The 27,838-nt window shown below is 42.6% G+C and overlaps 1 protein-coding gene across 3 annotated transcripts in view; it reads left to right on the top strand.

Annotated features, from left to right (window-relative positions):
- The first annotated feature begins 366 nt into the window (after positions 1 to 366).
- The window catches only part of PLXNB2 (plexin B2), a 248,868-nt gene continuing 221,396 nt past the window's right edge, over positions 367 to 27,838 (top strand). Inside the window, exon 1 of one of the 3 annotated variants that reach the window (XM_021555245.2) lies at positions 367 to 488. The gene's annotated coding sequence lies outside the window, so the exon portion shown is untranslated. Of the gene's footprint in view, positions 489 to 799; positions 884 to 27,838 lie in introns of those variants that run through there. The other 2 variants (XM_021555246.2, XM_021555247.2) reach the window with 2 other exon arrangements.

The following is a 27,838-nucleotide window of genomic DNA, read 5'->3' as shown; positions in this document are numbered from 1 at the left end:
CGGCCGTCCCGCCGCTCCCCGCTGTTCACCCCGAGGGCCCCCGGGCGGCCGGGGCTCGGTGCCCCCGGCGCTGGAGCTGCAGCTCCCGGCCTGGCCCCGGTCCCCCGTTGGGGCTCGGAGCCCCCCCGGTTCTCCGGGAGCATTCGGCCCCGCTTCGCCGAGCTGGCCTCTGCCTGGCTGGCGGGCAAAACAAAGCGGAGACAGGGAAAGGAAAACGGGGAGAAAGTGCGGCTCCTGCCGCCTCCCAGCCTTCTGCCTGGATCTCCCTGCATGAGACAGCGCTGCAAGCGGATCCTGACCGGGGGCAGGGGGTGGAGAGAGGAGAAGGAGGAGGACGGACAGAGGGAGGGAGGGAGAAAGAGAGGGAGGGAGGGAGAAAGGGAGGGAGGGAAGGAGGGACGAACGGGAGCCTCTCTCCTTCCCTGGGCTGTTTTTTTCAGTTTCCTGTCTCGCATTGTGCTCACAGCGGATATGTGCTGCGCCTACAGGTGTGTCCCCTCCTCGCAGCTTTTCCCCGGCTCCCAAGCGTAGGCTCTGGCTGTCGGGGCGCGGCGGCGGATCGTGACCGCCGTGTGATGATTATTTCTCTCGGGGCGGTTTCTCTCTCCTCTCGCTCTCTGCTTCCCCCTCCCTCGCTCCCCGCCGCTCTCGTCCTTCCTCTCGGAGGTGGCCGCAGCCGCTGCCGCCTTCGCGCTGACTCCGGCCGCGGTGGCGGCGGCGGCGGGGCCCGCCGGGAGCATGGGCGGCCGCCGGGGGCTGCCGTAGCGCCTCTGTCCAGCCCACCGCCGCCCGCCGGGGGCTGCCGGGGCCGCGGCTGCCGCTCGGGCAGCTCGGACGGTCCGCGCCCGCGGCTGCCTCCCGCCGGCGCCTGCACCTGTTGAAGGTAACGCAGCCCCAGCCCTGCCGCCGCGCCGCGGGATGGGGCGGGGAGGGGGGGAGGCGGATTCCACGGAGACTTCCCTCTGTCTCCCCCAGCTCGGGAGCTGCTGAGTTGTGGCTAGAGCAGCTTCTCTCCTCCTCGGCTGCGGGGCCAGGGCCGGGGATAAGCTGAGAGCTGGGGCGGATGGGGCTTTCTACCGCGCTGCCCGCGACCAGATGGTTTTGGTTAAAGGGGCTCCCGGGCGGCGGCTCTGGACTCGGAGCGCCTTTCTCAGCCGCCGTGCAGGGCGGGGAGGTGGGGGAGGCGCGGGGAATCTGCTCCTCCCGGCCGGCAGCCGGGGAGCGCCGGTGTCCGGCGAGCTCCCTCCGCCCCACTCGATGGAGCCTGGCTGCTCTTCCCGGGAGTTTCGCAACCCCGAAGCGGCCGGGGTCAGCAGCCCCGATGTCGCGGCTGGCACTGGCCCGGCGCCCACCCCGCGCTCCGCCTGGGCGCTGCCGACTCGGGAACTCGTTTGGGATTTTCCTGCAAACGCATTTTGTCTCTTCGCAGAGGCAGCTTTAAACTTTCTTTCCAAACTGTTAATTAGATACACTGTACTTTGCTCATGTTCCGTGGAGGCGAATGGGAGTGCGAGGCTGGAAAGGCTTGTGACTCAAGGCATAGTTATTCGGGAGGTGCAGAACATCTTTGCGTGCTGCGTTCAGATGGGCTGTACCTGTAATTTGTGACTTTGCCTTCTCCGAGATTTCGTCGGTCTTGGTGACATCGGGAGGCAGAAGGGATAGTTAACACTTTGGGTCCTTTCGAGGTTAATCAGACACTCGGTTGAATATACAAAGGAGGAAGTGTATCTTTATCTCCTCTCTGATGGAAAATAATATTGCTTTTCTCTATGAGTAACAACACTATGGTCCTGTCTTTATTGCTGAGCTCGTCATCAAATGATAACTTGCTCGTAAAGGAACTTACGCTTTTGGAATGAAGGCTGTTACCTTGAATGTGATGATGAGCTTATTGAACACCAGAGGGAACTCTGAATAGGTAATTCATTCGAGGGAGATATATGCTTATTTTACTGTTTATGTTCTCATTACAATGGAATCTAGGAGGAAGTAAAGGTTGGTAAGTAATGAGCTGCTGGTATGTACCTAGGATTGACTTCAGTTTTCTTAACAGTTCTTTTCAGAAGACATCGATTCTAAATCTGGCCTGAAAAAAAATCTTCTTTTTTTCTTTCTTTCTTCCTTTCTTTTTTTTTTTTTTTTTTTTTTTTTCCCTCCAAAGCTTAAAATGTGCAACTGGTCTTGCAACAACTATGTACCATGCTATATGCAAATCAGCTGGGAGACCTGTTCACTATTTGCTAGGGAGTGAGATTATACATGCATGTTGGGCTGATGCTTAATGCCCTGCCTGCCTCTCAGGTTGTGAGACAGATCCAACACACCTGGGTACAGGGGCTGCTGCCTACAGTCGATATACAAGAATAGAATATGCTTCCAGCCAAAACAAAAGGGAGGAAGGAAGGAAGTCTACTTCCAAGTAGCCTGTCTTGTCCTCCTTACCTAGAACACTTGTGGATCTAAAGCCTAGTCTGATTGCCTGTGAAGTAGAAAATAGTCTTTCTTAAAAGATATGACTTTAACAAATACAGAAATGAAATGGTGTCAGTGTTTAGGAAAGGAGTTTGAATGGTGGCTTCTGGTACCAAAAGCTGTTTAAATCATTTGAGATTATTGTAAGAAGCTATGGTCAACCTATCAAAATGTGTTTTGTAGTAACATGAACCCCAAAAATTTGCAATTGGCTATTGAGACTTTGGATGCTTGTGATAGTCTGTTACAACAATGTTGATAAACAGTCTTCTTTGATACTCCTGAATTGTCAAAGACATGGGAAGGATAGCACAATGAATACACTTTTGACTCTGACATTTGCTCCAGAAGCTGATGCATTCAGCTGTTCATCCTGTCCCTTTGCCAGAGGTTAGTCGGCCATTCAGGGTTATTTTCTATTTAACTTTGAATCTGAGTTTACAGACAGGCATATGAATGTCAACTATATTTTATGGCTATTCATATTAGTGTTGTGAAGTCTGATAACACAAATCTCCTGTATATCTCTCTGTTGTGACAGAGGGACAAAGCAAACACTTGAGGTCAGTTGAATTGAGCTGCAGTTGTGAAGCATAGTCCATAGGCATCTAAATTCTTCTGAAATAGCAGGTGTGAGCCCAGTGACCTTCCTTGTACCAGACCTTGGTGGGCAGTGGTAGTGGGGAGGCAGCTCTGCATAAGGAGAGGCTGTGTGACCTCCGTTGGTTGGTGAGCAGCACACAAGGTTCTGGGTTTCAGAAGGATGTAGTAGATGGTGTACCTGAACAGCCCTCTCTTCCTCTCCTTCTTCCAGTCTAGCAATCAGAAAGTGATCCAAGTTTTTTTGTTGATTTATCAAAGTCTTTCTTTGTTTATCTGACTTGAGGACTTGTTATGTAAAATATCCTCACTAAGGGCATGGCATTACTCTGCCTGAATTTTCTACAGATGATATTGGAAGTTGGATAAAGGCTTTGTATGGCTTTATAAAACTCGGAGTTGTTTGCTTTGCATGCAGATGATCACTAAGGACAAATTACATTTTGAAGGGAGACCTCTTCATAAATGCCTGTTAAGAAAAAAATTGTTGCAAATGGGTTTGGATGCTGGCTCAGTTTTGAGAAAAATATTTGCACGTTTATTTATTTATTTTTATGAAGATGTAATACTAAGCATTTATATTTTTGTAATGGCTATAATTTGGAAATTTTCATATAGTTTTAAATTATTTATTGTATGAAGCACTGAATGAAGATATTTGTTGCACTGGTGTCACATTCAGAATATTGAATTACAATTGTAAAATTAAGGTAACAAGCTGAAATTGGGGTTTGCAACTTCAAGCTCTTGCCAGCAAGCAGTTAATGGCAACATTAACTGCTAGAAAAGTAATTGCTACCGTTCTTTTACTGTCATTTTGTTCTCACTCTCCTCCAGTCAGCCTGTTCCACAGAGATATCATGAATATTCACTGAAATATCTTGGCATTGTCACTTATGCAATTTCTCATCAGATCCAATGTGTTGATGAGCTAATGTGCACTTGATTAAATGTACTTGATTTATGCAAACAAAAACTCTAGGTCCTTCTTGAAGTAAAGTTAGCACCTGTGCAGCTATTAGTGAGATGAGAGTCTAAATAATTATGATGAAATTAAGTAAACAAACAACCTCGATATGGTATCCCTCCTACTCCTCCACTTTTACTTTTTTGTTCAACTCAGTAGTGGATATTTATTTTGGCTTTTCTTGCAGGTTTTCTTATGCACCATAGGAAATTTTTAAGCTCAGCTTATCATGGAGGGTCTATTTAAGTGGCTTAACAGTGCAAAAAGGTCTCTGTCTATAAAACTGATAAGACTGATTTTTATAAAACTATAAAAATCTGGCTACAAAAAGAGGCCTGGAGTCCTTGCCCTCTGCTGCTCTGGAGGCAGCAGAGGACGGCTGGAGGAGGGAGAGGACACATGCTTGCCCAAGCCCTGGTGCAGCCAGCCTGACTGGAAAGCTGTTCAGGGGATCTTGTGGACTTGGGGCTTACTTTCTTTAGGCAGATAGGAATTGAGTTATCTGCTAAACTCAAGTATTTCTGTTATTGTCTCTGGAGTTTAATCTCTGGAAATATATAACTTTTGGAGCTCTCCGAGTTTCCATCTCAGGTGGCTGAGGGAAGACTTACTTGTTCTTGTAATGTCTAAAAGTGTCTGTACTTAATAAATGTTACTAATAATTATTAAAAAAATCTCAGCATCACCACGATGGTCAGCCCCTGCTCTACTGCTTAGCTTTACACCAGCATAGTACAGGACAGAGTTTGCCCTCAGGAATGTGTCAGCAGAGCTGTGGTCACCAGCCACGTGCTTTTAGGGACACTTGGTTTCTCTTTGGAATTCAGCTTCTGGGAGCTGGCGCCAGCACGGATTGATGATTAGCACCATGCTGAGTTCCCCACGCTCGTCAGCCTCAGTACTCGTCAGGGGACAGAGTCCACCTGGAACCTTCTGAAACACTTCTGACCTTGCTCCACCTTTGTAGTCAGCTTCCAAATTTCTGCCTTTGTAGTTTCACTTTTGACATGCCCCTGGTCAAAAAGATTTGCCATCCTGCAAACAAGTGAATTTAGTAGTTGATTTATTCAAAGTGTGTCTTCAAGAAGTTAGTTATCCAATTAAAACCTTATTCTTAGTGTTTCACTTGTTTTCTTGCTAACCAGCATCACTAGTTTAAGGCCACAAGTAAAAAGTGAAGGCAATCAGTCTTCCGGGCCCAGCAAGATCATGGCACAGATCCTCCTGGGAGATATGTGAAAGCATGTGGAAAAGAAGGAGGTGGTTTGTGACAAGCAAAATGACTTCAACATGGGCAAACTGTGCCTGACAAATCTGATAGCCTTCTATGACCCCGATTACAGTGTTAGTGGATAAAGGAAGAGTAACCAATGTCATCTGCCTGGACTTGTGCAAAGTTTGACATTGTCCCACATGGTATAGTTATCTAAACTGGAGAGGCATGGATTTGATAGATGGACCTCTCAGTGGATAAGGAATTTGCTGGATGGTTGTACTCAAAGAGTTGCAGTGAATGGCATGATGTCTAAGTGGAGACCAGTGGTGTTCCTCAGGGATTAGATTGAAACCAGCACTTTTTAACATTTTTGTTGGTGGCATGGATAGTGGGATTGAGTGTGCCTTCAGCAAATTTGCCAGTGACACCAAGCTGTGGGGTGCAGTGACAGGCTGGAAGGAGGCAATGCCATCCTGAGGAATCTGGACAGGCTTGAGAAGTGGCCTGTGCAAAGCCCATGAAGTTCAGCAAAGACAAGTGCAGGGTCCTGCCGCTGGGTTGGGGAAATCCCAAGCACAAGTACAGGCTGGGTGGAGAATGAATTGACAGCAGCCCTGAGGAGAACCTGGGGGCTGTTGGTTAACAAGAAAGTCAACTTGACCCAGCAATGCACACTTTCGGCCCAGAAAACCAACAGTATTCTCAGCTGCATCAAAGAAGCCTGGCCAGCAGCTTGACAGCAACATAAGATGGTTGTGGCACTATTGGAGTAGTCCGGAGGAGGGCCATGAAGATGATGAGTGGGCTGAAGCACCTCTCCTATAAAGACAGGCTGAGAGGGTTAGGGGTGTTCTGCCCAGAAAAGAGAATGCTTTGGGATGATCTCACTGGCTTTCCAGTACCTGAAGGGAACGTATAGGAAAGATAGGGCAAGACTATTTGCAAAAACATGTCGTGGCAGGACAAGGAGGGATGGGTTCTAATTGAAAAAGATTAGTTTAGATGGGCTATTAGGAAAAAATCAAATGTGAAGGTGGTGAGGCACTGGAACAGGCTGTGCAGGGAAGCTGTGAGTGCCCCATCCCTGGACATGTTCAAGGCCAGGTTGGATAGGACTTTGAGCAACCTAGTCTAGTGGAAGGTATTCAGGGGTGCTGGAATGAGATGATCTTTGAGGTTCCTTCCAAACCCAAACCTTTCTCTGAATCTATGAGTTATGTAATTTGCAGTGAATGGCTTTGGTATTACTTGACAATTACAGTTATCTTTATGTTGCAGATGTCATTCTTTCTGTCTTTGCTTTTTAAAAGCCTTCTCAATCCTACAATAATCCAGGATGCTGTAGAAAAACTTTGTTCCAATGTCCTAATTCTGTGCTGGACCTTCAAGTAGACCCATCAGAGCCACTCTTCCAGATTAAGTAGATGGAAACTGCCTGTGAACAGCATGATTTTAAATAAAAATCCATGAGATGTTTAGCACTTAAACTGAATTCTTCCAGAATTTACTTTTTTGTAACAAGGTATGTTCATGCTAATTGCAGAACAGACCTAACCAGCATATTTCTAGTTAAACTGGATTAGGTCTTCATGTTGACTTGGATTGAAGGACGCTCTTATAAACCTGATGCTAATCTTGCTGTATCTAGTGGAATTATTAATGTGATAGCTCTGTGTCTTAGAGAAGGAATGCAGAAAGCTTAATGTTCTGTCTATACTTACTGTGTTTTAAATATGTAAAAATTTGAGGAGTGAACTCTTCACATATTTTTCCCCAGGCTTCTTGTTTATCTTTTAGATAGTTTAAGAGATAGTATCTCTTTCTGACGTCTAAGAGTTGTATATAAAGAAGATCTAGCTCTTACATTCCTATTGGCATCACTGTTTAGAATGTATGAAGGACCAGTTTTTTAACCAATGTTTGCCCTGTAGGAAAATTGTTACTGGTCAAATGTGTTCAACCACAGGGAGAAAGCAGAGGACAGAAAATAGAAACCAAATGGATCTGGTAAAAAGGGTGCAACTGAAATACAAGGTGAAGTTTACCATCCTGAATCAGGACAAGTTAGTAATCTTTTGCTGGGGCTTAAACTAGGCCTGCAAATCAAATAAAAGTTTCTTCTTTCCTAAAGATACAGGGGACTTGGAATGGTTAATAGTAGAAGGGTATGATTTCCTTCAGCTTGTATTAGTTACTTAGTTAGTTTCCATTTAATGTATCTGATTATGCTAATTTCAGCTGGAAGTCCAAAATATGCAACATCTCAAATATATCAGAACATTCATTTGCCCTTCCTTAGTGTGTTCTCACAGTGTGTGTTGAACTTACATGCTATAACTTAGTGTTGGACCCATTGAATTGTAGGGCAATAAAAGCAGTAATTTGACCTCTTCTATTTCCAGTCTTGTGTGATTAAGTAGTTTAAAAGCTGTGAAAATCTTTTCTGTGCAGTTTTGACTCGCATCATCAGCAACTGGAACTTTTCCTTCATGAACTGAGTAACACCTCATGTAAACTGCAGTTGTAGATATGTTGTGTGCACATCTCCCATAGGAGTATATGTGGGCAACTTTGAGGTTTTCTTTTCCCTCACATATGTCAAATGGCATTGGTTTTGTCTGAAAAGCTTCTACACAGGCAGAAAGTGTCTTTGCAAGTACTTTTAAGTTTTTCAGTAACTCTGCAACCACAAAGCTGGCTTCATGACTCAGATTATACATGTGCTGTGTGGTCCAGGTGTTGTCACCTTCTGCCTGCCCAAGCTGTTGAGATGAAAAACCAAAAAGACTTTATTTACCTTGGCAATCCAGAGTCCTAAGTGGTGGTATGAGTTTATGTATTAGTAGGTTGAATAAAACTCTGGAGAGGTGATGTCTCTGTTTATTAACAGATGGCTTCTTGGTTTGACATTTAACTGGGGGAAGATTTGCAAGCATTTCACAGTCCATTGTACATTTAATTTGTTATTCAGTAGCATTGATGAAAATGCAGGGCAATATCTTTGTGGATTCTTTTTTAAATTATTTGAGGGGTTTTTCTTTGATTTTGGGTTTGTTTGGGTTTTTTTGAGATTATCATCTATAGTTTAGTGTCAGTGGAGCTGTCAAGTCTCACAATTGTTTGAACATCTCACTTGGCTATTGCTCATAGGCCAAACAAATTCTGGGCCTAAAGCATATCTTACCTTGAAAATTCTGAGAAATAAAGAATCCATCTTTAAGAATTTGTTCCTATTTGATTTTGCCTTTTCAGAATTTCATCTTGTTTCTAACAAGTGCCTTCTGTGGTTTTGAGTTGCACCTTTTCATGCCTTTTAAGTTTTCTTGTGGCTGTATTAAAGACTTTTTGTTGCTGATAATTTCTTTTTCTTAAAGATGATCAAGTAAACGGTCAGCTGTCTGTCTGGCTTATCAAAAGGACTGAATCTTTAAATCTGATTATACACAATGTTTTTTACCCCCCTGCCCCCAGATGCTAATTGCTTTTGTAGCTCTACTTTGCATATTCTATAAGTTTCAATGTCTCTTTTCGAGCAGCAGCCATGGAACTGGGCAGAGTATTTCAGTGTCACTTTTGCCCCATGCTACCCCTATCATTATTTCCATTCACTCTCATATCTTTGAACCCAGAAGCCACATTATCCCTTCTAATAACAGCAAAAGCTCTGAATGTGATGCTTAGCTGGGAAGCTGTGTTGACCTCATCCCTTTTGCTTTCCTTGCTTGAGAGGTCACAGTTCTCTGATCTGCAAACCTTACCTGCATCTCATGTTGCTAGATATATATCTACATTCAGATATCTTGTTTTGGTTGGAATGAGCACAGCTTGCCAAGTAATTGTGTTAACTCTGTGATTTGCCTTCTGTTTTTCTTTCTCATGTCACTAAACCATGTAATCTCTTAATTTTACTATAAAGGACTTACTTATTTTCAGGTAACTAATAAAATACTTAGGTAGTGTAGAGCATAATTTCAGTAATTTTGAACTGCAAAAGAAACATTACAGTTGCATTGTGATGTTACTCACTAATGGCAGCTTTTCTGAGATCTTGAAGTTAAGTAATTTTTACATATTTGTCCTATATGTTTCTATATCCTATTTTTAAAATCCCAATGATTTGATACCTGTTGCTTGTGGCACATCTTTAAGCCTTCAGTTGCTGAAAAAGCCTTAAATGTGATACAAAATCAATAGATTTCACCATCCTTATTCTTATAAAGATGAAAATTAGGAACTTTCTGCAACGTTTTGAGATGCCAGCTCCAAAATTATTCCTGCCTTAGGATGCCCACAGACCCCCTTTATATTTGGTTGTGCATATTGCCTACTCCCTTGTCTTATGTGTTCTTTGAAGTGTCTCTTCCAGCAGGAGCAAGTACATGTCAAAAGGCATTTCATCCCAGACCCTATTTGCACGGAAGCCTGAGCCCCAAGAAGTCCCTTTGACTAGCAGCACTTGTGCTGCTCAGGTGGGCTAAGAACTCTTTTGGACTGAGGGTTTTGTTTCAACCTCCGTTTCTTCTTCCAAAGTGTTGCACCGCGTGCTTGAGAAGGAGGAGTTTCTTGTGTAGAGCACTGCAGTGCAGTTGGCTTGGTGCACTGACATGAGAGATGTCTGTGTGGGATATACATGCTGTAGGGTTTAGGTTGAAATATTAAATGCCTCAAATTTAGTGTAATAATCTGGCATGAAAATGTACTTACTTGTAATTGTCCCGGATGCTGTCTGATTCAAAAGCGATTTTTATGCATATTTTTGTATCTCCTGGACCTGTAGTGTAAAAGGACATTAAGCAACATGTGGGTGTGAATCATCTGGAAGTTAACTTAGTTATCAAAACATAGTATCTCAATTGCTGAGAGTAATGCTTTCCACTTCACTTTTGCAATGTTTTGCTTGTTGCCACTGTTCAAATTTAAATGCCTATTTACTTTTCCCAGTTGTAGCAATTAGTTATTCTCTTTTAATTTTGATATTGATGCCTGTAAAATGAGTAAATGTAAACACCATTCTTGAAACTAAACTCTTCATGCTATTTTCTCCTACTGATAATTTCAAGAGGCAGACTGTGTTTTCCGTTGTCTGTGGCTTAATTAATCAACTTGAATTATACTTGAACAGGAACTCTGATACCAGAAGAGGGTTTAGCAGCCTTGGAAGTTAGATTATGAATGAGGCAGCACTGAAGAGTTACTTTGTTATTACTTTGCTTGTTGGAAAAAGAAGATGTTTGTAAAGTCGTGGCCAGAAGTGGCTACATACTTGCTTCCTTTCCCTCCCTCTTAGAGACTTTTCTATTTTCTCAGACCTTTCACATGTAATAACTTGGCATAGATAGACAGGTCTCTGTCCCAAACTGAGACGCTCCAACAACATGCAAATAATTCAGTGGCATCAGTCAGATGAAACTGGCATACTTACTGGAATACCAGAAGTCTGGGCTGCTTTGTGAGTAGGTTTGGTGTCCAGACTACCATCTATGCAAGCCACTGTATGCAGTTGGGTGCTGTGTTTCTTGACTGGGGCCTTGATTGTGATGGCTTTGTTGCTGTCTTTAGCAAGCAATTTAATTTCTCAGTGATTTTGTGGTGTGTTTTGTTTTGTTGGAGCGGGGAGGGGGGTGGGTGGGTGTTGGTTTTATTGTTGGTTTGGGTTTTTTTTTCATTACTTCAGTTTGGGGAATATGGGGAGATCTGTAGAGAAAAGTACAATTTGGTGGTAATTTTGTCAAGTATAAGTAGGGCAAGTAGATGCTGCAGCATTCCTTCTTGACCAGAAAAGATAGGGACCTGCTAATTCTCTTGAAGTATCCTGTTGCTTGCCCAAAAGCCCCTATGCAAAAGTAAACCTTGTATCCCCAGATTTCCTGGCTTGAACAAAGCCTCCTACAAAGCACTTTCACATCGTGCTCTCTGTATCCATGAGATGACTTGGCAGGAGGGAGCATTTTTGTTCCAAGTGGGTTAGCAGCAGGCACAGACCATCATTCAATAATATGAAGTCTTCAGTGGCAGTTCTGCTGTAAGTAGTTCCTGCCACCACTGGCCAGTACCTGCTTGGTCGTGCTACCATGCTATTTTGTGAAGCTGTGCTTTGGGCTGGACAGGAGAGCTGATCTAGCATTAGACTGTATTTTATGTTTAGTTGTTATATGGCTTTGAAAAAAAGTATTTAGACATTTCCCTTCCCTTCATCTCTGCTGCATTTCACAGCATGGCCATGCAAACACATGATAATTTGTAATGCTGGACTGAGAAACTGGAAGGCAATCCCCACACCCTGCCCCATTAAAAAAAAAAAAAAAAAAAAAAAAAAAAAAAAAAAAAAAGAGGAGGATTCAAGACCTGCTTAAAGTAATTTCGTTGCCAAGTTCTTTGTGTTATCAAGCCCCGCCTGTGTCTGTAGCTCTCTTCCCTTCCTGCCGGTCCCATCCTGGGTGGCCCTGTTAGTCGGGGAAGAAGAGGCTTTTGGAAACAGTTAGGGTGTTGAGTTTGTACTTTCAATAGCAGCCATGCTCCTGTGTAGCTGTACTTTCATTTCAAATAATATGAGGTGGCTTTAAACTAAATACAACCCTTTTACATAGATCTGGCTAGTGCCCTTATTCTCTCTGGGTGCTCTAAATATTGTGTCCTTGTGCACTTAGTGAGGAAGCTTTTTTGGTGTCAGTTTTCTTTCTCAGCTGATGACCTCCACTGCTAGCACTCTCCTGAAGCATTAACCATGCACAGAGTCACTTCCTTTTCCCTCTTACCTCAGTTTAAAGTACTTTGCTCTTGAATCTTGTAAATGGGGTGATAATTTCAAAGCAAACAGCTTCCAGTCCTTTCTTGCCAACTTTTGCCCACAAGGTATGCAAAGTAAACAGAGCAGTTAGGAAATTAGTTATGTGCTTTCCATCCTAGTGCAAGGCATCCCAGGATGGTTCCTAGCCCTCTAAGTAATGAATAAAGGGAGAGATGGAGAACTGGCATGCCGAGTTGCATTTTAATGTATGGAGCCATTTCACAGATCATTCATATTTTACAAGCTTTAGGAAAACCTTGTAAAATGTTAGGCTTTAAAAAATCTCTACTATTCATATACTGAACATAAAAGTGTTTTATTGCTTGCAGCAGAGAAAGAAAACGGAAATACCTAGGATGAGCTAAAAGAAATACAGAGAATTTTCTTCACATGTGAAAAAAATAACTTTGAAGCAGACTTTACCTAAATATAAAGAAGATTCTTACCTCTGGTAGGTTTTTGGAGGGAGATTAGAAAGATTTTCCAGTGCCACCATTATGTTTATAGGTTTGATTTGAAAACTATGAGTCTGGATGCTGTAATGGTGGGAATGCAACAGTTACAGGGTACAATACCTGTAACAGGATAGGCAGATGCCATTTTAGTGTATTTATTAAAAGGAGACAAGTCTAGGCAACTATTAAAAAATGTGCTTTGAAAAAGTTGAAAAAGAAATAGTTAATGCTTAATATATTTAGCTTCATCCTAGGTATTGAACAGTCTTTACTAATTAATTGACCTATAGGAAAATTTGTTAAATGTGAAAATGAGATTTAAGGTTATCAACAGAGAGGCTTAGCTGCAAAATGATGGTGAGGCTGTAAAGGGGAAAAAACACGTGATAACCTCCAAATGAGATAGGGCAGGTCCCAAGAGTACAAGGCCTGCAGGAATTCAAATCAACAGTAAAGTTATAATCTGAGGCCATGAGCACAAACACAATTTCAATTTTGTGCTCGTGCATGGGACAGCACAAGTAGGAAGCTGGAGCCCTCCTGGTTCCAAAATAAGATCCTTCCTTATCAGTTTTACTCCATTGGCATGACTCAAAGGACAGTATGATAACAATTCATAGTGGTACTCCTTCACACATTTCTATCCACTTCATAAAAGTAGCTCTATGCATGGATTGTGCCCTACTCCTTTTTTAGAAACAGGATATCTGTTTAAAAAAATAATATAAAATTGAATTTATTATATACAATATGTATTATATATTTTATAGTTGATATCGAGGGTTTTAAAATGAAAGTATGCTCTGTCTTCTGGAAACTTTCCCTTCATGTTTCCCAAATGAAGGGTATGAAATTCACTGAAGATGGGTTTTTTTTCCATAGAAATTCCTTGAGTTCCGTAAAATGTTAACTCAAAACACTTGAAAGAATGTAAAATATCTGTCTTCTGGAATATTTCATTTATACTTGTGCCAAAAGCGGGGCAGCAAACTCGGCTGCAAGGGCCTAGTTTGCTGAACTTGTAGTCCCTAGAATATATAAGAATATTTTTTAAAATATAGATTTAATGCTAAGCTCTTATATTTACTGGAGAGAGAGGAAATATTACAATTTGAATAAATTTTTAAAGTTTTATTTATTTATTTATTTATTAGCCACAAGGAAAGGATAATATGTTCCTGGAATAATTTCTTTTTAAATGGCTGCACTTTAATGCAGCATGAACTCAAACATCCCAAACCACACCATTTTTTTGCTCTTTAGTTCAAATAAACCTTACCTCAGTTCACATATATATTTATTTTCCTGAGTGAAATTATGATTATGCTATACAAACTAAAAAGAGAAGATGTTGAATTAGCTTCTGCTTAGTGTAGCCCCTTTACAGCAGATATTGCTTTATAAGATTTGATTCAACATCTGCTTTTTACCTGTGAATCCTTAATGAAGTTAAAGCTATCCAGGTAATACAATTACAAATGTGATGCAAGTTGTACCAAAGCCAGGAGATTGTGCAGCTCATACACAAAGTTTCTGGGCTGACATCATCAGAGTAACCTTCTCTTCAGTACATACCCATTCCCATTCTCTGCCCATCTCCTGGGAAAGAAAAGGCAGCAGTAGTAAATGGGAGAGATTGTAACTTCCTGGCTCTACTTGGTGCAAAGATTAACAAACCACATAGAAGTCCAGATATTTTATTTTTTGTCATAGCTTGGCTGTTTGGCTTTCCTCTTGCTCTGTGAGCAGACAGAAGACATTATCTTATCTATTTCTCTGTCACAGTTACAATAGCCTTGCTTTTTCTTCAGAATCTGCCTGTTCTCATCTGGAGAAACCTGCCAACAGACTGCTGAGTGATGGGAAGGTTGACTAATGGGAGTAGCTTTATATTATTTGGCTGTTTGAAGAGGAGATAAAAAAAAATTAGTGTCATCTAAGTTAGGTTTTATCTTTGTGGTATGAGGATGCACATATGAAAGTTGGAGAATGCTGGAATATTTTTCTTGTTTCTAAGTTTAGCTATAAAAGATAAACCTGTGTACTTGAAAATGAATAGCAGATTACAAGAAAATCAGATTGCTTTCTTCAAGAAAGCTGTTGGGAAACTCAAGACATTCAGAGAAGGTGAATTAACTGAAGGTGTGGAGATGGAGTACACCAAACTTCAAGCTACCTGCAGGGCATTCTTTAGAGAGAATGGAGTACCCTTGAGAGAGAAATTGACTTTCTACTCTGTGAAGATGGAGGAAGCATCATGCTGACTCATCTTCCCACTTGGGAGTTGTTCTTCAGTGGAGAGGTCTATCATTAGATCTTTTCTAGGATCTAGGGTCCTCTCTTTCAGGAGAGGAAAGTGAAAGATGGGACTGTTACTTTCTTGCCCAGGACTGGCACTGCATATTCAGGAGTAAAAATCATGTGTCAAAACAATTTTTTTCGGAGATCCTCCAGGGTCTCCTTCTGCAGAGTGACCCTCAGATGGTATTTGGTATGTAAATTGTATAAATTAAACTAACAAGATCACACAGATGTTATACAGAGTGCATTTTTATGCAACAATATTGAATTGTGAATCCGTACTACTGGGTCCAGTTAAAATAAAGTATTACCACATCAGTCATGAGCAGACATGTGAAGGAAATCCTTTGCTAGCGTTCCTAGGGAATTCTGCAAATGCTTCACTGTTCCTGGAGTTGCAAAATCATTATTCCCTCCTAAAGAGCATCCAAATGCTTTTAATATTGACCTGGAGATTAAAAAAGCTACAACAACAAAGTGTACAGCTAGCATTCTATTACTCTATTGAATAGCTATTAATATGGCTGCTGCAGGAGATGAGGCAGGAAGGGAAGCATGGCTGCCTATAGCTGCAAACATAATAGCTTCTAAAGTTTTAAAATGCTCCTTCTGCCTCCTCACACATCCATGCTACCTGCCATCCTATGTCTGTATTTGGCATGTTGATTTGGGGAAAGATTTGATTTGACACTACAGCACAGCTTGAGGAACCAGCTGTACAGAATATTAATATCTGATCTTATTTCATTAATATCAATTTCAGGCCTGCATTCCAGAGAAGGTTAATATTAAGCTGGTTTTAATCATAGCAATATTTTCCAGATTCCTAGACAAAATGCACCAGCTGGTTTTCAGTAAATTTTACAGTGCAGGAGACAAGAAACAGACTTCCTCACAGAAAGGGAATGTGGCAGTGTAAGTCCTGGGAGCATGGGGAGGTTTCAAGCACTGTCTTGCTTTCATCCTTCAAGCAAGGATGTCTTGCTTTCACAGTGAGATCTGGCAAGGGCAACACCAAAAACCAAAGAGACACCTAGTCTTGGCTGTGCTCTCACCATGGTTTCTGATGTTGCTGCTCACCTCAGGCTCTTTGCTCTGTTCCCACCCTGGCTCTCTTTTTGACTTGTGTTTCTCTCTCATGGTGAGTGACAGTCTTTCAGGAAAGCTGTGTTTCTGGGCTGGCTTGTGGCTGTCCACTCCACCCTGCATCCCACCTAAAACAGAAGTGGATGTGCAACCAGTTGGAGGAAACATTGCAATGCCTGATCTCCTGTGAAACCACCAAATGAGGTCATTAGACATTTTTTTTTTTTTTTTTTTTTACAACTCAGGCAGCCTTGGAAGAAGTGAATGAACCATAGCTTCCTTTTTTCCTCCACTTTTTTCTACACATAAAATGGCATAATTAAATAGAAGCTATATTGTTTTACAAATGCCTCTATGTGTGAAATTAGTGTGCTTCCCAAAAAAGCCCTAAAACTGAAAGACTCTGCAGTGTTTGTTACAGTAAGTTAGGCCTGTGACATTCTATCCTCTGAGAAATATTCCTGCATAGAATCTAGTTATCCAGTTCATCAACATGCATAATTTGTTCCACTACTCCTAGCTTTGAGTCAAGATTGGATTTTGTGAAGATGTCTGCAGAGGAGCTTTATGTATAGAGCTGTATGAAAAGAAAAGGTTAAAAATTGTGGTTGCAGCAGCCATGAAAAGCTATAGCATAAACGTTCACTGCTTTAAAATATGAAAAAACCCGGTGTCTTTTAAATATCAAAGGGATTAGTATTAATCCAGCACTTGTGATTTTCTTAAATCGTGTTATTTGCATAATAATACTCACCACCTGCTATATCTTCAAAGCGCTTTTCAGACATTAACTAATTGATCTTTGTAACACCCCTGTGATGTAAAGACCTGTTATTATCCCCAGTCTGCAGATGTGGAAACCAAGACCCAGAGTAGTTGAAGGAACTTGTTGGGCACAGGGCTGAGGCAGTGGCATCAAGGGTGCCATGTGTCTATTGTCCTGTCTTCTGGCAATTCCCATTTGCAGCACTTCCAGGGGCAGCTACAATTTTTCTTGCCTGTCTTTAGGAACAAAAAAAAAGAACTGATTTATTTTTTGTGTCTTGGAGGATGGTTTATTTGTTTTGATTTTGAGGGTGTTCTGCTAAATTATTTTGCTTTTGTTTTTACTTGCCCTGTAGTCAAAGACAGATAAGACAAAAAAGCTTCTACGTCTTCTTATTGTCTGTGTGCACCACAGCAAACATGGAGAGCTTCTGAGCACTTTTTTCTTTGTTCAGGACTCAGTATGGTCTTATTAAAACACAAGTTCCATCTCAATATAAGAAAGAAGGATGTAAAGAACTTCACACTGAGGGTGGCAGAGCACTGGAACAGGCTGCCCAGAGAGGCTGTGGAGTATTCCTCTCAGGAGACATTCAAACCCACCTGGACAAGTTTATGTGTGACCTGCTTATGGTGGCCCTGCCTTGGCAGGGATTGGACTACATGAACTCCAGAGGGCCCTTCCAACCCTAGCAATTCTGTGCTTCTCTGATTCCTGTTAGTAGGTTTTTTTTGGTCAAACTTGCCCCTACTTGTCAGAGGAAAAGAACATTAAAATGAGAAGTGACAGGGTGAGTTGCTTATTGTTATAAAATTTAAATACTTGTTTCCATCCTGTGCTGGCAGTAAGCAGCCATTCCCAGGTGCCTGCCAGAAGAGCAGCTAGTGTCTGTGATCGAGGGCTGCTCCAGCAGTGGAAGGCTGGGGTGGTGCTGCCATCAGGATGGCAGCATGTTCCCAACATCTGCCTCATGGTGTTCCTTCACCAGGTGCCTGGGGAGACCGTGGTCATCTGTTGTTCCAGCCCTCATGTGTGGGTGACATGCAGGTGATGTGTAGGTTCCCCCAACCTCTACCATTGCTCTCTTTGGAGCAGAGCTTAATAAAATGCCAGGTGGGCCTTGGTAAGTATTGTGTACCTGAGCAAAAATGAAGCAGAAATGGAGGACAGACAGGTGTCACACACCTCAGTCAAAGAAGAGATATTAAAAGCTCTTTCATGGTAATAATCTGACTTTAAAATGGGGTATTAAAAATATATTACAGTTCCTTTAATCTGGCAGTGTCACTTCAATACTTAGTGCAAGGGTTTAACATTAAAGTGATTGCATTTGTTTTTACAGATGTTTCAATGGCATTATCTCCAAGCAGGAAAGTAAATCTTGTTGAGAGCACTTGGAGCCCATCAGTGCAGTTTCAGACCAAACCTCATGGAAAGTGTGTGCCATGCCAGCTTCCAAGAGATGATTTAGGATAACCTGTGATTTCCCAAGTGCAGTGTGTATATCCTCACAAGGGCTGCAGTGGTGACAAAGGAGCAGATTACTTCAAAAAGTTAGGGACCTGGCTATATGTGCTTGCTTTAGTTATTTGGCCAAACAGAAGGCCAGGGGAGGTGAGGAGGTGGAGCACAAATTATTCTGAATTCTATTGTACTCCAGTTAGGACAGACGGGCTGTAATCTCTCTTTAGGGCACAAATTACAGGGTTTGCAGACCTTTGCCTGCTTGTGGATTGTTTGCTTCTCTTCACTCCCTGGAACATCATTTCCATACACCTCTGTTGATTCAGGACAGAAGGGGGTCCAGCTTCAGGTGACCATGTTGCTTGTCTCATGAAGTGCTCCCTCCATGATTCATGCATTTTCAGGTGAAAGGGGTGAAACTGGTGAGTTCTTTGTGAAACACTGATCCTAGAGGAAGGGCAGCTTAGGAGAGGGAAGAGAGTGGGCAAAGCTCAGGTTGTGCTTCAAGTGAAGTTTGGAGGCAGGCTGAAGAATTCCAGTTAATGTGCTACTCATGGAGAGAAGCTGGATAAAAGGTGGATGATTTAGCATGGCTGGAAGCAGGGAGCAGGGCACAGAGGCTGATACAAGCTGTTTGGGGCCTGGGGTGAATTCAGCTTGTGGGAGGTATTGTGTTAACCCAGTGTGCTCCTCTGGCAGCCTTGCACCACTTGGGAAAAGGGTTTGGCTGTGGTGTGCCCAGTGCTCCCAGCAGCTGCAGTAGTGCTACACTGCCTCCTTCCCTGACAGAGGACAGGGCAGCCTCACTCCTATGGGAACCAGCAGCACGAGGGTCTCAAAGGAAAGTTGCCATGCTCACAACTGTATCAGATGTTTTTATTTTCTGTGGCCAAAAGCAGCAGCTTGTGCAGTGACCTCTCATTTGGCTCTTGTGCTTGGGCAGTGTTGCTGGGGCTGGTGACAAAGAAAAGGTTGAGCTTTCCTTGATCTTGCTGGGCAAGTGCTTTTTGGCCATGGGATCATGTCAGAATTATAACTGGACAGTGATGCCCTGGCTTCTGAAATGTCAAATGGAGGTGTGCCCTCTGTCTCCTGAATTTGTTTCAGTTTAGATCTGAAACTGCTGGAAGGTGATGGTTTGTTGTACTATCAATGGTAGATGTACCAAAAGGACTTGTAAGATACTTCTTATTGTAACGTACTTCTTGTAATTGGGCCAAAAAAGTTTTTAAACCCAAACCTAGCATGTTTATCTCTCCTTTAAAGTAACCAGAGGAATAAAATTATTGCTGGCACTCAAGCTTATGTTTCAGACTTTGGATTTGTTTTTTTTTAAGCTTGATGTTTATAAAGGATTCAGGGCTCTCTGCAGCAGTGAATGACATCCTACTTAGGTCCAGCTGAAGTTTCTCCGTAGGATCCCATCAGAGGGCCTCAATTCTGGACTGCAGACAACATCAAATGCAATTTATTCTTGGCCCTTGGATCAGCCAATTGGCTTTTTAATTCTTTTTTTTTTCTTTTATTGTTCTGAATACCTACTCAGTTTTGGGCCTAAGCTGATAGCTTCCTAGGAAACTTGGGCAGCTATCAAATAATGGTAAGTTTTGATCTCTTTTCTTGTGGACTCTTCTGTAATATCATCCCATGGGAGATGTCTTAGCAAGCTCAGTTTATTTCAAAGAACATTTAAAATAATGGAAAATAGATCTGAGGAGGGATTTGAAGAAGCCATATGCAGATAGAGTCTCTGCTCTGTCATGAGGCAGAGAATGAACTGTAGTTAAGCCACTCATTGAACCTCCTCCTCTAAAGGAAAATACTTGGTAGCTGTCATTCCTCTGCTCAATCATTATTACTGTGAAGTTTTTCCTGATGTTTATCCTGCAACTCCTGGATGCTGTTTAGGTCTCTTGTCTTTAATAGACATGGTGAACAGTTAATTCCCTTCCTCTGTGACTAATTTCTCCCTAGTTGAATACTCAGTAAAAGCTAAATCATTTGCCAATAATTCTTGGGTCCTTGAAACAACAAAAAAACAAGCTTTTAAATTGGTTAGAGTTCTCTTAAGAAATAACTCTGTTTTGGCAACTTATATAGCCTTGAACTTGTTTGTGAACTGACTATAGCCTCTAACTGGATAGGTTTGTTTAGTAAACTTTTTTAAACCCCTCACCTTTGAAAACCCAGTTGTTTCCAGACTGGGGTTATACATGGGGTTCTGTGCCTCTTGTTTAATTTCGCTGTGAACAGAACTGCTAGTGTCTTCATTCAAGGGCCTGCCTTGCTTTGTACCGGCTGATTTACAATACAATGTGTAAATGTAGTAGCAGTCTGGAACAAAGGAGAGCCTGTTTATCCAAACAAATTTGAGGGTGAGGGTGAAGAGGTAAATTGCAGCCTGTTCACTGAACTGCGGCGTGAAAGCAGAAGGAAAGGCAGGGCACGAAAGCAGAACGTGACAGGCAAATGACGGGGGAGCAGGCTTGGCCCGGCATCCCTGTAATTGTAGGGTATGCTGACCCAAGGAGCCCAGGCGAGCTGCCGGGGTGCCCAGGTGCTTCCTGGTCCTTTGGAGGAGCTTCATTTGCAATTAAAGAGTTTTTGTAGATGGTTTTTGTGCTTTGCTCAGAGCAGTTCTTCTGTAGTCAGTTGTGCAGAATCCAATGTAACCTCTTGGCAGGTGTTGCTGCGATTCCCCAGTTCACAGTGCCTTAGCTGATTGCTTTTACTTGTCCTGAACTGAAGCCAGCAAACACATTTCTTGGATTTAAGTATTCTGGGTATTTTAGCCTTATTGTTAAGCTTGAGTATTTCAGCTATAACAGCTAAGTCTATTAGCAAAGAGATTAAATTGTGAGGAAGTTATATTGCCTTGTCCAGACATGAAAAATAAATTGTTAGAAATCGGCTTCCATCCAAGGCATGATCACTCCTGCAAAACAAATTGGACAGAAATACTGTGGTGCTTTTCTGTGCCTTGCATGCTCGCTCTTTGCACTTCCTGTAAATGAGTTTGCTACCTAATAGTTAAGGAGGATCACCTATTTAAACTGTATTGGTAGTGCTTCCTGATGTTGGTTGCAACAGGGGCCTGGTTTGCTCAAAGTCTGTTTTTTTATTCTGCGTCTGCTACCATGTACCATTTGAAAGGGTGATTTGCAGAGCCTTACTCAGGCTGGGACCTGAGTAAGGTGAACTCTAACACAGCTCATCAGCTTCTTGGCTCAGTCGCATCCTGCGTGCTGTGTAGTATTTACTGTTGTACCAAGAAACATGAAGTTCCATCTGTCCTTTGTTTTTCTGCCCATTAACTACAAAATTCATTTCGGTTTAGCAGAGCTTTCCTCTAAACTTTTCCCGAGTTATAAATTATGGCTTTTCTGAAATCTTCAGCCTTGTCTGTGGGAAGAACACTTTAATTTGGTTTAACAGTAGATGAGTAATCTAACTACAGATAGGGATTTTTCATTTCAGCTGCAGTCAGCTTCTTGCTCCAACTGTTCCACTAAAATTTCAGAGGTGGCAATCAATTCCCAGCCAGCCTTGTTTATCCTCCCCTTGACTTTTCTTGTTCTCTTCTTAGTCTATGACGCTGAAAAGTGCCATCTTAAAAAACATGTGTGCTGTATTCCTTTTAATGGTTTTCAACACAATTCTTAAAGTCAGATTGCTGAACTGTTTTTGCTTTGTTTGGTCATCACCCTGACTTTTAGCACAGATACTCAAATATTTCATGCTTGCCACTTCAAAACAGATGAACAGTATCTTTTCAGGAATATATTTTAACTTCTCTTATCTTTTTTGGTTCTTTCCACTGTAAAGTGGAAAGAATTGTGTTAACATTAGTTAAACTAGTTTATCTTGTTCTCTGTATACATAAATATGAAGGCAGGCTGAAAGCTCTCATTTGGCGTGCAGGTCCACTTTATAGACACCCAGACTTGGAACACATCCTTTCAATGTCAGCAGGATCTGTTCTTTGGGTGGGTGAATGGATGGGCCAGAGAAATGGGCCTGCAAGCACAGGGGTAGGTGTGCTGAGGCCAGCAGGGAAGCTCCTGTTTCAGGTCACGGAGCACTTCTCAGGGCATTTGGTGGTAGAAGAAGGGTGCCCTGATGATGTGGAAGCTGCTGCCCCAAAGGTAAAGGCAGGTCAGCAGATGGAATGCACTGCTCTTGAGATGCTTGTTTTTGTTCCTGTAATTAGTATGTAAGGTTAATTTCCTCTTGAGTATGCGAAAGAGGAAGGCTCAGTCTTCAGGGACTAAAGCTGCCTGGAGGAGTGGGGGATATGTTTTGTTTTGTTTTAAGCAACTCAGTGTGGTATGCACTATTTCTTGATGGAAGGACAGAAACTTCATAGCTCTTGTTTTAAAAGCTATGGGCTATGGGTCAGCCCGTAAATGTTATTAATTTCATGTGGAGTGGCTAAACTTCCTGCTGACTTAGGTAATGTACCCACTGAGCTTGGATAAAAGGTTAGAGATGGCAATTATGGAAAAATCTTTTTCCATTAAGCTTTTGTAAGCTCAACCAAGCCACTGTCAATAAGTACACTTTTTTACCTGCTATTGTAGACTGACTCTAATCCAGACTTGGTTTATTTAATTTTTTTATTGCTTGAATGTGCACACTCAAGATACATGGAGAATATCGAGCAACATTGAGTACACACTGAGCAAATGCATTTGCTGGGATGTACCAGCACGGCTTGGTGTGTCAAGTGAATAGATTTGCAGTGTGTTTGTAAGTGGTCATAATTGGGCTGTAAAAGTGCATGGTCTTGCGCTTTTAATTCTCTGTCTCTTAAGTTGAACAAGGCATCTTGCAGAGTGGCATTGGGCTGGAGGAGGGGGTACCAGAAGGACTAGAAATAGTAGCTGTTTGTTTATGCCAGAATTTTTATTCTCTCTTTTCCTTCTCCCTTTCCTAGGGATGGTCTTATGTATTCCACCCACTCTCATTCCCTTCTGCTGAATGTGTGTGGATGTGCTCCAGGACCATATGTGCTCATAGAGATACACTTCAAAGGAAATTCTAGACTGCCTAGAGAAGCTGTTTGAGTTTAGACAAGGTCTGAATTTGCCGACTGCTGCAGCATTTCTTTTGAAGAACCACATGGCAGTGCTGCTGTTTCTTTCCTTCAGCACCTTTGCACACTGATGAACACCCTTAGCCCCCAAAGCAAGTGAACTGCTGATAGGTGTAGTCTGCATGAACTGAAGCAAGCTGAATTTCACTTCAAGGCATCAGCTCAGCAGGGTTTTTTGGTGGCTAGTTGACATACTTTAGATTTCATGATGTATTTGCCCAGCAGTGAAGATAGTATGAGGTTGTTTCTTTTCCCCCCTCCATTCACAATGATTTCTTCAAAGAAGATTTTATCAGATGGGTTTTGGGAAAGGTGGGAACTTGCCCCAGCTGGTTCAGGGACACTGTCTTACCAAGTCATTATTTCTAGGTACTTAGGATTCTGGCTGATTTTGTCTGCTCTGCTGTGGCTATTCTTGGTTAGATGCCTACTTTCTGTTTGAGAAACCTCTGCAGATTCTTGATGGCTTCCATATGAATGGTGTGGTATTAAACTGAATATATAAACATACTCCTTGTTGGGGAATGCAGGGCATCTGGTGCAGATTTTGGCATCCTTTTCCTTCCAGAAAACAGAATTGCACAATAGCTGCATTCCAGCAGCAGATTTTGAACCTGGACTGTATTGAAGTTAAATGTTTGCCAGGAGTTGTCCATTACATTTTGCAATATGAAACATTGACCTTTCATATGAATGGCATTTATTTAATATGAAGGCATTTATTTTAAAAAGTCCATTTTTATGGGTATTTGGTCCACTACTCTTGAAGAATGAGTGTTTGGCAGATGTGTCAGTGGACTTCTATAGCATCTTTCACTCTTTATATGCTTTAGTCCATGGTGCAGATCTTCATTAATTTGTTTCTGTAAACGCAAGTTTCATATGTCAGACAGGGTGATCCTGTTTGTAGCTAGCTGGAGGTAAGGGAAGGAAAATAGTTTGATTTTTCACAGGTGTTGCCATGCAGTCATGCATTCCCTTCCCCAGACTTCACTCTTTGGTCAGCCATGAAATGCAGAATGTGAAGGTGGGTATAGAAACTGTCAGCTAAAAAAACACCCTCTGAATGTAGGGAATTGGTTGTATTAGGGATGAGCAGTCTTGCTTGCTTGCATCCTAAGCCAGCAGCATGAAATTGCTTTTAGATACTTGAAAACAGCAAAAGAAAATTGCTTCTCCCCCTCACCCTGCCTTTGGAAGAGCATGTTCTTGTTAGCTGGGCTGCTTGTAAAGGTGGGACTCTCTTTGTTATCCCTGAGATGGTCTGTTGGTGTGCTGGGAGGGCTTCTCGCCTCCCCAACCATGCATTTGTTTCGCTATTATTCACAGCCGATGGAGTGTTTGTGTTCATAGGATTATTTGTTTACAAATGATATCGTTTCTCCTGAGAGTACATCTTCTGATGATGATCAATGGCTCAGTTACTTTTAATAAAGCTGAGGCAGTCAAACACAGGAATTCTTTTGAAGTTGTTGAGGCCTCATCTGAGTCATATAATACCTTAAATGAAAACAGAGCAAATAGGAAATGTAGAAACGAATGACAGGTGTTGGCAGGAGGGATGTTAAGGAATTTTATAGCTTTCACATCTTTCTTTTCTGCTCAGGGCGGATGATTGTTCTGCCTTTGGGCACAGACAAGCTGCAAATGAGAAGATGGTGGAAAAAAATGGGTAGCAGTGGCATGGTGGGAGGTGTATGATGGATCTGACTGAATGGATTTTATTTCTTCAGCAGAAGCAAAGCTCCTTGTTCTGGTGGACCAGGTTCATAATTTAGTTCTGATGCCCTTGGCCCCAGGAAGGTGGTCACAGGGTAGAGCTGGCTGGAGGCCAGGACTCAGCAGCTTAGTTTCCGACAAAGACAGATCTCCGAGGACCTCCAGCAGTGATTAGTTCCAAGATGCTCTGGCAGGCATTGAGTGGTTTTGGAATGTGTTAGGAAGCTGATTCAGTAGTCTATAAGAGATAATTTCTTGTGTTCCAGTTGCCCCTAGCCTTCCTACTTGGGAATGTCCATAAGACATTTAAGCCATTTGCCAATTCAGACTGCACATAGGCTTTAGCCAAACTAGCAAAGCAATGGTGCTTTTCTGCAGATTTGGTTAAAGGGCATCTTTGAATACTACATTTAACCTTTTCTTTCATAGGAATGGATACATAGGGGTGAATGCTGAATGAGGACTTCTCTGTTGTTCACCTTTCCAATAATACAGAACTTGAAAACATTTATGGCCTTTAAAACTCCTCTAGATAGAATAGCACCTCAGAGGTGCCAAAAAAGGTTGGGTTTCAAGAAAAAACTGAAGTATGAGTATAAGGTGTGTTGTGCTGATAGTTTTTGTAACCCTGGACATGTGCTGAAGATAAGGACTCTTCTTCCCCCTTTCACCTTCCTATCCCATCAGCCTCCAAGCTTTCTGAACCAGCACATACTGTTACCTCTTAACCTCTCTCACTTCTCTGCTGTGCTGCTGCGTGGATGAACAGTTGACAGGTGATTATCTTCAGGCATGGCTGTGGCAGACTGCTTATTGTTTTGCCATTAACTAGGTGTCATTTCCCATGGCACCCAGTATCTGACCATAGTCTGAGAGTCAGCATCCTAGTCCTGCGGGGCTTGCTCACTCCTACACAACTATGAAAGAGCACTGCTGATTTTCCACCTTCAAGAAGAGGTCTAACTGTATGTGGGTATCTTATTTTAGGTATTGGCTCATACTCACCACCACTGATGCTAACTTTTGGGGACAGATTGGTGTGGCCTTTATTTCCTGAGCTCACATTATCACAAAATGGTGAGGATTGGAAGGGCCCTCTGGAGGTCATCTGGTCCAACAGTCCTGTTCAAGTAGCTCCTTCTAAAGTCAGCCATTTTTAATATCTCCAAGAATTGGCACTCTACATCTGGGCAACCTGGGCCAGTGTTTGGTCATCATGACAGTGAAAAAGTGTCTCCTGATGTTCAGAAGGAAGCTCCTGTGTTTCATTTTGTGCCCCTTGCCTCTGGTCCTGTCACTGGCACTACTGTAAAGCAGCAGGTTCCATACTCTTTGCACTCTCACTTCAGCTATTTGTACATATTGGCAATGTCTCTCACAAGCTTTCTCTCCTCCAGACTGAACAGTCACTGCTCTGTCAGGTTTTCTTCACAGGAGTGGTGCTCCAGTCCTCAGCTGTATTTGTGGCTCTTGGTTGAACTCTTTCCAGTATGTTGATGTCTGTCTTGTACTCGGCCCAGAAGTGGACATAGTACTCAGGGTGTGGCCTTGCCTCCTCAACCTACTGGTAATACTCCATCTGATGCAGTCCAAGACACCATAGGCTTTCTTTGCATGTTTCTCACTCATGCTGAACCAGGACCCCTAGCTCCTTTTCTGCCAGACTGCTTTCCAGCTGGATGGTCGTCAGCATATTCTGATGTTTGGGGCTGCTCCCCACTGGTGCAGGACTTTGCACTTCTCATTGTTCATGGGGTTCCTGTTGGTTCATTTCTTGAGTCAGCCAAGGTCCCTCTGTATTGTAGCATGACTGGTGTATCAGCTGCTCCTCTTGGTTGTGTGTCATCTTCAAGTTTGCTGTGGGCACACTGTCCCATCATGATGATGATGTTGAACAGTGCTGGACCAAGTACTGGCCTCTGGAGTGCACCAATAGTCACTGGCTTGAGCTTTGCACCAGTGATGGGTATGAGTTTTCTAGTGTAAGGGTCTGAGCAGCAGGGAGGTGGGATTAGTAAGTCCCTTGACTGGCTCCTGCTGAGCCAAAGGAATCTTGTGTGAGCAAGATGCAGAGAGAGAGGGAAACGGGGCAGTATTTGCAAGAGATTTTGCTTGACGGGTGGGAAGGGGAGCTTTCAGAGGGAGATGTGTGTTGTCTTGTAGGTTAATGCCAATTTGTACAATTTTATCACTAGTCTTGAAATAGTTTATCACCACCTTAAATCCCCAGCTTCTGGAGTCAAATGACTGAAGGAATGTAAGCATTTTCTTAACAAAAATTAATCTCCCTGTTCCTGGTATTAACTTAAGAAGGGAAGAGCAATTTAAATTCTTAAAAATGAAAGGTAAATAAAAACATGCCTTATTTTCCACCAGTAGACCTGAGATCATTGATATGGCCAGGACTCAGGTGGCTTTGCAGCCTGCAGACCCAGGTGTCTGGGTGGCTCAGGTACTGGGGGACTGCATACAGCCCGCGATAAAGGATTGCTGTTGGCAGTGTGTAGGCATTATGTTGAAATATGTGTCGTGCTGTTTGGGCTACCTCAAAAGGGACTTTAACATGCTTGTAAAGTCATCCTTTGTCCGCAAAAGTAGCTTTCAGGCTGAGCGTTGTTCTCCTTTCTTTATGGGCAGGGGTGGAGTTCGGTGGTTTCCATGCTGCCCCCTGTTCCGTGTGCCTCTTTCTCATTCTCTGCAGCTGGTGGGAACTGCTTCTTCCCCAGCTGATTCAGCTTCTGGAAGGGCTGTGCTTTGTGCCAGACCTGTGAGATGTTTTGATTTGGGGGTGATTTGTTTGGGTTTTTTTAAAGAACACAGTGCTCTTTTGGAGGTTTTATTTTTAAACTCTTATGTGTGAATGTGTACTCAGCTTGCCTGTGGTTAGGCAAGCAGCTGAATTAGCAC

This window comes from Lonchura striata, chromosome 5 (assembly GCF_046129695.1).
Source record: "Lonchura striata isolate bLonStr1 chromosome 5, bLonStr1.mat, whole genome shotgun sequence".
Taxonomy (NCBI): Eukaryota; Metazoa; Chordata; class Aves; order Passeriformes; family Estrildidae; genus Lonchura; species Lonchura striata.
The sequence above is the reverse complement of the archived record's forward strand: the minus strand, read 5'-3'. Positions and strand labels throughout refer to the sequence as shown.